A 12,363-nucleotide genomic window follows, 5' to 3' on the forward strand; every position below is an offset into this window, starting at 1 on the left:
TCCTGTCTTGGGCTTGATCTACATGATCCTAGCTCCTCCTTCAAGGCTTGATCTAATTTGCATCTGAGCCAAAAAGCCAAAATGCCACTTTAAAAAGTTGCTTCAAAAGAAGCTGAAATGTAACCTAATGACTTCAACCAAGTGCAGCAAGTTGATACTACACTTGATCTTAGCCAAAAGGCCGAGAAGCAATTAAAGCAAAAACCAGTGTTGGGAATATTTCTTATCAATGTACCATAGCGACATCTCTTCAGTCAGGAGGTAACACAATATTCTCCCCTACTCTTATGAGCTACTCTTGCAATATTTCTGTCAAGACTTTTAGCTTCTCTTCTGCAACTTAAATTCACATCTGTTTTAAAACCACATAACACCTCTTTGTTAGAATATATGGGTTAGGACACGTAATTATTTCATCTGTTTGTTGACATTTATTCAGATTAGTATCTACTAATCGATCCCTCTTCTCAACGGCTTATGGGAAGATATTATGACACCCTATGCACATGTCCTTTTCAATAATTCCTACAGACTCTACTTCAGAAAACTTTAAACCAACTTCACCTATTGGAATTTTTGGAATCCCCAACATCATTCCTCAGGCTTCTCCTCTACAATTGTTCTCAAGCCAAACCCCCTCAGCGGTTTAAATTGACAACCCGATATATTCAGATGTCTCTCTCCATGAATCAAATATTCTAACTGTTCATTGCTAATCCAAGATGGAACCTTTCCCTGGTTAACTTGTTTAAAATGCTACAGAAGATGTTTTATCATCCAGTACCATCATCTGTTATTTTTCTTTCAATGCATTGATTTATAGTCTCAGAATGTCCTTCTGATATTGTAACCGTATAGTTAGCAACTCGATTTTCAACTAACTCCCCTTTAGTGTTCAATTGATCATTAGCATTTATGTTAGTTAAAGTCTGTTTGATCTTTTGTGTTAAAATTCTTAGTTTATTATCCAAATTGACTGGATCAAGTGTTTTAACACTCAAAATGCTCACACCGCAGGCTGTTGCTAAGTCATTGAACAATTTGTTATTTTGCTGACTATTTGATTGTAAATTTACTTCCCTTTCACTATTTCCTGCCTCTTGTTCTAAGAACTTCAGAGTCAGAATGAAAACGGATCCCCAATTAGAGAAGGAAACTATTCTGTTTGTTGAATCCCAGTTATATCTGACACTCCAGATATTAATTCGTAATGGACATGATTATGTAGAATTTTACCAGCTTCCTCCATAACCAAACCATTTTGTGGTCCTGAGGTTACTTTAGGACTAGTGTCCACACTGGGTGTAGGTATTGTTGTCGGAGCTACACTATGTTTTGAAGTGGGAGGTTTAGTTTATCTCTTTATGTGATCAAAAACATAATCATCTTCTTTAAGTGATTCCCTCTAAATATCCCTATGTTCATCATCATAAGAAATACCCCAAATTATCTGGTTTAAAGCTACTGGCACAGTGGCACAGTGTTTAGCACTGCTGACGCAGAGGGCAAGTGACCTGGGTTCAATTCCCAGCTTGCATCCCTATGGAGATTCTGCAGGCTCTCCCCCCGTGTCTGCATGGCTTTCCTCTGGGTGCCTCGGTTTCTTCCCACAGTCCAAAGATGTTCAGGCTCGGTGGGTTGGCCATCCTAAATTGCCTCTTGTCATCAGGGGGACTAACTGGGTTAAGGGGAGAGAGCCTGTGTGGGAATGTGGTCAGTGCAGACTTGATAGGCTGAATGGCCTCCTTCTGCACCACAGGAATTCTGTGATACCCGTCCCATTTAGAGGAAAACAGGCTTTACATACAATCTCAAACAAGATGGAGCCGGCAAGATAAAACAACTTTAATCTGGGTCAGATTGGATTTGAATCATGTCACGGTCAGAGCTGTTTCACCATCTGACAAAAGAATCTCCCACATATTGATATTCTCACCTGAATATTACCAACACATCAAATTCAACCTGTTAACGTCCATTTTCATAATATGCCACTCTCCAAAGAGTAAAGATTAGATTTTCCAACTGGTCTTCAGTATGTTCATCTCAAAACACCACCTCCACGATAACGCACTGATCACTGATCCAAGGAGAACGATTTCCATAAAAAACTCCATCTAAAAACACTCTAAAATGGAATCAAGATAGTACCTTCTATTTTGTTCAGTCTACAACCAGTTTCCTATTTGAATTATTTTAATTTCCAGAAATGGTTGATTTACAATGTTTACCAGTTTATGGAGATATTATTGTTTATGGAGGATTTCTTGATATTTATGAAGAATTGGATTTGGATGATAACATCTCTGGTGAGGTTGTAAGATTTTCCCTAGCAATCTAAAGCTAAAAGCTAAACGCTCAATGCCAAAACAAACTGAATGAAAATCAGCTCTTGGGCATCAGAAATGATTAATCCTGGTGAACAGGAATCATCTCATCATTTGGAACTTGCCCAACCGTATCATTCTTCACCAGATTTCCCTCGCCCTGAATTTCTACAATCTGAACACCTGTTAGCTCATCACTTGTCCCCTTGTTCACATCGAGGAATCTAACTAACAATTTTGCTCATCTCGTACCCAAAGCGAGCTTCACTGATCCCTGTGACAGGGTTGATGCAATATCAGACTGACTGTCTGTCTGACTATCTGATTATCTGTCTGCAAAGTCTGCATTGATGAAGAATCAGATGGAGAAAAACCAAACCAAAAAGAACAGCAATGAGCGTACGGGCCACATGTTTTCAACGTAACACAGTATTGATATGTTACGTTGAAAACATATGTATTACACTGAGTACAAGAAACTTTCATTTGATTTCCACGATACCATCCAGTCTTTCCAGAATCTTTTCCAGAGATGGACTCACTTTTATCTATAATGGAATGGAGTCCAGTATCTCTAGGAGAGACAAATCTGCTGTCCCACCTTATTCATTATTGGATTCACTTTATCATCAAAATAAGCCTTACTTTGCTTCCTTCTATGTCCCATTTTAACAGCGGTTAATACCTGGGCAGCTTGAACATTGTGCAGCAATTGCTGTACAATTCTCTCATGACTAAGCGCAATTATTTCAGATTCTGAAAAGTTCAATCCTAAAAGAAGTTCAATTCTCCTCATGGGATGTGCAGTCATTAAAACATGTGGAGTAAATGCATTTGAATTTGAGACTGTATTTTGTGCTATCATCAGAACAAAGGGTAATAATGTGTCCCACGTGGAATGATTTTGCTCTACACTTTTCCGAATCAGGGTTTTTAAAGGATGATTCATCCTTTCCACTATCCCACTCGATTGAGGTTGATAGGCAATGTAGAACTTTTGGTTGATCCAAAATAAGGTCATGACATCCTGCATGGCATGAGCAGCAGCTTACCAACGCCTCCACTTTCTCAGATGGCTAAGGAAATTTGTCACATCCCCAAGAGTCTCACCAACTTTTACAGATGCACCATACTAAGCAGTTTTTCTGGTTGTTTTGCAGCTTGGCATGGTCCCTGCTCTTCCCAAGACCGCAAGAAAGTACAAAATGTCGCGAATGTAGCTCAATCTATCACGCAAACCAGCCTCCCATTCACTGACTCTGTCTACCCTTCCCACTGCCTCAGCAAACCAGTCAGCATAATTAAGTACACCACGCACCCTGGGCATTCTCTCTTCCAACTTCTTCCATCGGGAAAAAGATACAAAATTCTGAGATCATGTACCAACCGACTGAAGAACATCTTCCCTGCTGCCATTGGACTTTTGAATGGATCTATCTCACATTAAGTTGATCTTTCTCTACACCCTAGCTATGACTGTAACACTACATTCTGTACTCTCTCGTTTCCTTCTCTATAAATGGTATGCTTTGTCTGTATAGCGCGCAAGAGACCCAATACTTTTCACTCTATACCAATACATGTGACAAAAATACATCAAATCAAATCAAATAGGAAAAAAAAATGTTTTGATCTGATTCAGTGCGACTTGGGAGTTCCCATCTGGGAAACACTTGCTGGACCAGGATATTAACTGTCACTTTAGCTGTGTTGTTAAGGATGGGAATGCTTCAACTCATTGACTGGAAGTGTCAGTTATTATCAGGATACATTGGTATCCTCCCTGACATGGTGGTAAAGGACCAACATCATCTATCTGCAATTAGTCTATGGCCCTTCAATTACTCCTGTATACCCCAATTTCCCTTTACTTTGTTACTTTGAAGGTTATTTTGAAGACATACTCAATAATTATTTACATAATGCTTTACGTCTTTAGTCACATTCAGCCACCAGCATCCCTTTAATTCAATCAGCAGTTGTTTCAGCTCCCTGATGACCCTGAACATCACGATAGTGGTAAATGATTTGATTACAATCTTGGGTTGGTACCACACACAATCCATTCTTAAGAATAAACCCATCCTGTCTTTGAAACTTATCTTTCCATTTGTCATAAGAAGCAGGGCATGCTCCATCTTGTAGCTGTTCTGAATCATCATCACTGCACTGAACCTGTTTAAGATCTTCCGGCGGAATTCTCTGGCTGTGTGGGTCTGAAGGCCGGTAATTCCCGCCTGTCTGTCAATGGGGTTTCACATTGTCCGCAACCTGCCCGCTAAAATTCCAGTGGCAGGTGGGATGGGAGAATTCCAGCCTCCATACTCACCTGACAAACAGTAACAGCATCTATCTATCGTGGGTGGTACGGTGGCACAGTAGTTAGCACTGCTGCCTCACAGTACCAGGCACCTGAGTTCGATTCCCAGCTTGTGTCACTGTCTATGTGGAGCTGGTATGTTCTCCCTGTGTCTGCGTGGGGTTTCCTCCAGTGACCTGGTTTCCTCCCACATTCTGAAAGAGGTGCTGGTGAGGTGCATTGACCCAAACAGGCGCTGGAGTGTGTCAACTGAGGGAATTTCACAGTAACTTCATTGCAGTGTTAATGTAAGCCTTGCTTGTCACTATTAAATAGATAAACTTTTTACTTTAGCTATCTGTTCTCCTACTGGAGGCTGCCATGATTCTCCCTTTTTGAGCACCGTGTTTTGCTAATTCATCTGCTCAAGAATTCCCAATGGGAGAGGTTATGTGATGTGCCCCAATGTTCCCATATTCCCGTCCTTGGGCAATATGAAAAATATATTTTAGCAAAGGTGCTGACAGTTGAGGTTTCCTATCCGTTGAAACCAAACCTCTCACTTCCCACAACGGCAGGACGTCTGTTCCTCTATTGCAGGCATACATTCTGTCAGAATATATATATATCAACTCGGTATGGGAGCTTACCAGGGTGACTCACCACATAAACCACAACAGTCAACTCAGCTGCTTGAGCACTCATCCCACTAGATAGTTTTACAGCTAAATCAACAAGAGCTATTCCTCGATCAACCTCAACATAGATCCCACACCCTGTCATTCCTCCACACCAGAGGATCCAGCAACAAAGATATTCAAAGGCCATTTTGTGTCTGCCCTCTGCACAGGTATGTCAGATATATACCAGATCGAGCAGGCTTCACGGATCCTCCTCCTTTTTTTGTTTTGGCAGAAATGGTTCCTTGGGATCACTTGTTTTCACTATTTGACACTCAGGAGGCTCACCGCTGTAATTTAGATTGTCAGCTTAGAAACTGGGCAATTTAGTCCATTTGGCTGTAATATCTTGACCCTGAAGCATTAAAGTTCAAACTGCTTTGCAGATTGGATTGGTCCTAACAACTGAGTATGTGGCAAAGGAACAAGGAGACCGTGTTGATTACAACTCTTCACACCCCACATCCTGGAAGGAGCCCATCCCATTCTCTCAGCTCCTTCACCTTCGCCTCATCTGTTCCGATGATGCCACTTCCCAAAATAGCGCTGCCAATATCGCTTCCTTCTTCCTCAATCGTGTTTTTGTATCCACTGTGGTTGACAGGGCTCTCAACCGTGTCCAGCTCATCCCCTGGGATACTGCTCTCACCCCCTCCCATCCCTCCCAGAACCAGGATAGAGTCCCCCTTGTCCTCACTTTTCACCCCACGAGCCTCCACAGTCAATGTATCATCTTCCACCATTTCCACCAACTCCAGCATGATGCCACTACTCAACACGCCTTCCCCTCATATCATCCCCAACGCCATCAGCATTCTGCGGGGATCACTGTCTCCGGGACATACTGGTTCTCTCCTCCATCAGACCCAACATCTCACCCACTGCCCACGGCACCATGCCATGCAATCATATGAGATGCAATACCTGCCCCTTTACCTCCTCCCTGCTCACTGTCCCAGGTCCTAAACACTCCTTTCAGGTAAAACATTGCTTCACATGCACCTCCTCCAATCTGGCCCATTACATTCACTGCTTTCAATGTGGTCTACTCTGCACTGGAGAGACCAAACGCAGACTGGGGAACTGCTTTGCTGAACACCTTTGGTCCATCCGCAAGTAGGACCCTGACCTTCCTGTCGCTTGCCACTTCAACACACCGCCCTGCTCTCCTGCCCACATGTCCGTCCTTGGCCTTTGGCAATGTTCTAGCGAAACCCCAACGCAGACTGGAGGAACAGCACCTCACCTTCTGATTGGGCACTTTACAGCCTTCCGGACAGAACATTGAGTTCAACAACTTCAGAGCATGAACTCTCCCTTCCACCTTCACTCCTTTCCTATTTATTTTATTCTATTTCATTTCATCTTATTCATCCATTTTATCATCCTTCTTTTTCACTTCTATTTTTCCACTGCTCCATTCCAGCTCTCCTTCTTTCCCCGTCCACCCCCCCACCCCTTTCAGTGAAACTGCCACATTCCTCAGGCTGTCCTTTAACAATCTGTGCCTCTGTTCTGCCATTCTCGCATTCTGATCACTGAATGCATGCTCTTAGCACTTTCTCAGCCTTCTGTACCCTCAGTTACATGTCCATTGTCCAATTCCACACCCCCTGTCCCCAACAGCCCCAGCCCCCCGGCAAACCCACCCCAATAGTATAAATCTCTTTTCTTTTAGCTCTGATGAAGTGTCATCTCGACTCGAAACATTGGCTCTATTCTCTCCCCACAGATGCTGTCCGACCTGCTGAGTTTTTCCAGAATTTCCTGTTTTTGTCTCAGATTCCAGCATCTGCAGTATTTTGCTTTTATCTTGCTTTGTGGAGTCTGTTTCATCGTTGTCTGGGGATGACTGTTTTTCAAGTCAATGGAGTTAATTTATTTCACTCTCTGTCATCAACTCCAAGAACTCAGTCTCCAAGAACCCTCCGGTTTCCTAACTGGCCAAACTGATGAATTGTTTGTGGAAGCTACAGGTCATAAAGCTCCCTGTTGTAGCAGACTCGTGATTATTTTTGTATTTTCCCCTTCAGCTTGTTTAAGGGAAGCCACACTGCCTTTGAGGTTTTGGCTCAGAGCCCTCTATGATTAGTTCTGCTCTCATTCGACCACAGCCACGCTTATGCGTCACAAATGCAGTTGCATGTTCAGCAATCATCTCTTGTTTTGTTCTATCATCAGACATATTGGCAGGTTTAAATCAAAACTCCCCAACTCTACAAACCCTGTCTGCATAAGTCCCTGTGGATATCTGTGTTGGTGTTTCATTCACAACAGCCATCTACCAGATACAACAATGTGACAGGTCAAAAGACAAATTACATCTGCTGAAACATTAGAACCCAAAATGTGCTCTGCCGTTCGGGGAAGATGTACTAAAATAGAAAGGTGAAAATAAACTGCGTCCCCAACTTAAACTCAATTGAGTCCATTTCAAAACTTTCTTGGAAATGTCCCGTAAACCCACTAAAAATAATTATCCCTTGCTTCCACCAGGAAAAACCAATATCTCTGGATGTGTTAAAGGGAGTGCAGGAACTCCCTGTTTCTCAAAGGCATTTGATAGGGTAGCCTCCCACCTCACCTTCTACCAGGGGTCTCCCTGCACCATCCAATATGGCATCACACATCCAAACTGGAGAGGCTGGGGGCAGTCATGGTCTCCGATTCGAACCCCATAGTTGTCGATAAAGAGAAGCAATCTCCTCCACTTCCGTGACTGGACCCTCCAGTGGCAGGATGTTGACCCTGACTATCCTCCACCCCCCGCTGCTTCCCCGCCCCACCACCCCCACCTCCTCCCCTCCTCCCCTCCTCCCCTCCTCCACCATTGTTCTGGTGTGGCCTTCAGCCTGGGTTGGCCTTGCCGCAGCAACAATGATTATCACCAGCTCTGCGAGCTTAATGCCAACATGAAAATCACAGTAACTTCATTGCAGTGTTAATGTAAGCCTACTTGTGACGAATAAATAAGCTTTAATTTACTTTACTTTCAGATAATTTCCCCTGTGTGAGTAACAGAAGGCAGATTGATTATGGTTTCCCTTAAACAAATTCATTCTGTATTTACCACTTCAGCTACAAATACTCAACACACATTTATATATGTTGAAAAAGTCCACCTGTGTTAGATCGTTCCCGGGCCGCTGAAAGCAGAGAAAGCAGTGAAAAGTGGGAGCAATGGCCCCCACACACATCACTGTCCCCCTTATCCACACAACCCCCCCACTACCCAGGCCAATCACAACACCCTGCACCCCACCCCCACCGATTGGCCGCAGGTTGGCAGCGGACCCCCTCCACCAGTGAATGATTGGGCCTCCCCAGTCCTCCTAAGATACATCTTACCCACCTCCTTCCTCCCCCTTCCCCAGAATGATCTGGCCTCACTCCCCCACACCCTGAGGAACATCTGACCCACCTCCTCCTCCTCCTTCCTCACCCCTTCACCAAGAATGATCAGACCCACTTCCCTCCTCCAACCAGACAACGATCGGCCCTCCCCCTCAACCAGACAACAATGTGGCCTCACTACCCCCTGCCCTCCGAGAATGATCAGACCCACCTCCTTCCTCCCCCCAACACATCTCCCTCCTCACCCCCCCAACCCTCCCCACCCCACCCCTCCCCACCACCAATCTAAGTCAGAGAACCGCTGGAAGCTCGGAACTCGCCTCTTCAGCAGCTGGACCGCCCGATTCAGACTTTAATTCAGCATGTCCATTTTGGTGCGATTCGGATTGGCGATAAAGGGGGAAATGCTGATAAAGTTGGGCGGGTAGTTCATTAATTCAATTGAAATCCATGCAAATGTATTTAAATCGCCGTTGTGCCCGTTTCGGGCACGAATCGGATCGCGGCCATTCCCGGGTCTGAGTAAAGTGGTCATCTGCACTGACACTGGCGCAGATCGTGTTAATGGCCTCACACCCGACTTTAACACACAATGGTAAAATGGGCCCTATACGTTCTATAAAGCTGCAACATGACTTGCCAATTTTTAAACTCAATTCCCTGGCCTATGAAAGCAAGCATACCGTTTGCCTCCTTGACTACCTTCCCCAACTCTCCACCAGTTTACTTATTCAAAAGTTTTACCCCGGTGCCCTTGTTTGCAAGATGGACAGAAGACAAACACAAGTAAAGATTCAATAACGTTATTAACAATAATAATATTAACCCGTAAATTACCCACATAAAACAGGAGGTTTTTGTTCCAATTCAATCAAATCAAATCCAATTCAGAGTCCCAACAAGTGAGACATTCCTGATCCAAGCTGACAAGACAGACATCCCACTTCCTGTCCTGGGCTTGATCTACATGATCCAAGCTGATTGGAGCAGGCGTTGCACCTTCTCCACAGCTTGTTCTCATTTGCATCTTAGCCAAAAGGCTGAGATGCCACTTTAAAAATTGTTGCAAATGAAGCCTCAGTGTAACCTCATGACTTCAAACAAGTGCAAGATGCCAAAACTACACTTGATCTTAGCCAAAACTTCCAGATGGTTAAGGTCACCTCCCTCGTTGAGTCTTCGCTGCTGCTGTGTCTGGGAAGCGTTCCTTTATCCCCCTCCCTCTCCACCTTTCCAGATACTTCTCTGGCTTACAGCCAATGAGGCCTCGGGAGGGAGGTCCCAATACCCAGTGGGATCCCCTCCCCTGACAGGACACTCGGGCCCGCCCCCAGGTGTCCACCTCCGTGCTGTTGCTTCCATGGAACTTGTTGCCAGATAAGGTAACTGCAGGAACTCTCAGTGACAGAAAGTCTGGCCCGATCTGGGTTTCTAACAATAGGCCGGTATGTCTCAATGGGATGCGATGATCTCCTGCTGGGTCTCAGTGCGATGATCATTGATGGGTGATTGATGGGCCAGGCCCAGACATGTTTCTGTGTATTTGTATATTTGACCTCAGTCAAGTCTGGTCTGCCTGAGGTTTGACTGTTTGATTGTAATTTGCCCAATTCTTTAATTTAGAATATCCAATTTAATCAGCCTTAAAACTAGGCCCTGATTACTTCAGCACTGAGGTCGCTGCTGGGTGCCTGAAATGACCCAGATGTAAAAAGGTTCAGGGCAGCCGTCACCTTAACTTCCACAGGGAGCGGGTGGCTGCCCCTTCCCTGAGGTGCCAGGTATGTGGGCACCTCACATAGGTGCCACTCCGTGCTCTTGGAGAGCTGCAGCTGGTGATGACACATCACCTCCGAGAGGGCCTCAAATGAATTCCGGGGCCTGCACCTCCTTGCCCTCTGCACCCTCCGCCTTCTGTGCACCCGTTTGGGAGACTGCTCACCCACCTCCTGGCCCTCAGCGGCAGCCCCCTGCCCTCCTTCCTGAGGGACTGGGATTGGCTGCTCCTGCAGTGTTCTCCCCACACTCTCCACCTCCTGAGCTGCCTCCTCCTCCTCTTCATCCACCACCATAACGGCCAGATCCAAATCGCTCAGTTCAAGGTCCATCTGCACAGTGGGGTTTGGAAAGAGTAAAGAATGACAGATTAATGTCATTGGCTGCATCGACCCAGCATCACCCCAATCCCTCACTTGGGCCGCTATCTCCAATTGTGGGAGCTGACAACACCACACAATCCATGGTGCCGATTAGGTTGTGTGAAATTCCCATCATGACAAATGTTGACACAGATTATACAGGTGGGTGTGCAGCCGTGGGCAATGCACACCCTTGATCCATTGCTCTGTGCAACTGCAGCATCCGTTCCAGGCAGGTGTTGCTGGTCCGTGTCCCGGGGTAGGGACAGACGGCAAATCAGCACCAGATGGGTGTCCAGTGACAGCAGATTTCTTGCAGTCCATGTCTGAACCTCAGCACCCCGGGCTGGAGCACCAGCTGCTTGTTCTGGTTAGGCCTCAGTCAGCACATGGTGCAGTCCTCCACACTCCACACTCCACACTCCACACTCCACACTCCCACACTCCACACTCCACACTCCACACTCCACACACCCACACTCCACACTCCCACACTCCACACTCCACACTCCCACACTCCACACTCCCACACTCCACACTCCACACTCCCACACTCCACACTCCACACTCCACACACCCACACTCCACACACCCACACTCCACACTCCACACTCCACACACCCACACTCCACACTCCCACACTCCACACTCCACACTCCCACACTCCACACTCCCACACTCCACACTCCCACACTCCACACTCCACACACCCACACTCCACACACCCACACTCCACACTCCACACTCCACACTCCCACACTCCCACACTCCCACACTCCACACCCTCCGACCTTTTCCCCCGGAACACCCTAATCTTTGCCTCAGCAACAACACTTTTCTGATGACGTTACTGTAAAATGCCGGAGGAGGTTTTATTGAGTGAAAGGTACTTTACAAAGAGCAAGTTATTGCTGTTGTTGTTGATTCCACCAATGAGTTAGTAATAAAAACTGAACATGTTTCTCCACCCAAGGCTGTGGTCAATGAGAGTTCTAACTTTAGATTTGCTCAGACTGAAGTTCTTACCCACGTGTAACAGATTCTACTCAGAGTTCTGAATTTTCCAATTGGTTCCAATGTTTGATCATTTTTTACTGAGTGTAGAATTCTATGAGTGACGGCTCCATCCTAAATAAGCACCAATTTACAGCAATATTCCATTAACTTCCCAAATTTTTTGATGGTTGATGAGAAAGTCAAAGAGAGAGATTGACATTGGAAATAAATGTAGGTTCATGTTTGCTGCAACTTGCAATGTTCATGGTTTGAAACTGCAAGAGAAATGTGTTACTGTCCCCAGGATGGTGTGAGATAGAAATCCTGTGAATGTTAGATACCAAATACAGAGCTGTGTTTGCAGCAGCGAGAGGATCAGCATTGATACAGAATTTTTTTTAAGACTTGATTCCAATCCAATCCAATCCAATCAAGCCCAATTCAGAGTCCCAACAAGTTGGGACATTCCCGATCCAAGCTGACAAGACAGGGCTCTCACCTCCTGTCTTGGGCTTGATCCACATGATCCAAGCTGATTGGATTAGGTATAGCTCCTCCTCCAAGGCTTG

General features: G+C 45.4%; 1 protein-coding gene and 1 pseudogene across 1 annotated transcript in view; one reads left to right on the forward strand and one right to left on the reverse strand.

The window, feature by feature from the left end:
- LOC145357150 (titin-like) overlaps positions 1-12,363 on the forward strand; it is a 182,327-nt gene that overhangs the window by 15,588 nt on the left and 154,376 nt on the right. The window lies entirely within an intron of this gene.
- LOC145357169 (U2 spliceosomal RNA) lies at positions 14-193 on the reverse strand (annotated as a pseudogene).

The sequence above is a fragment of the Carcharhinus amblyrhynchos genome, chromosome 22, assembly GCF_965287045.1.
Source record: "Carcharhinus amblyrhynchos chromosome 22, sCarAmb.v2.hapA, whole genome shotgun sequence".
Taxonomy (NCBI): Eukaryota; Metazoa; Chordata; class Chondrichthyes; order Carcharhiniformes; family Carcharhinidae; genus Carcharhinus; species Carcharhinus amblyrhynchos.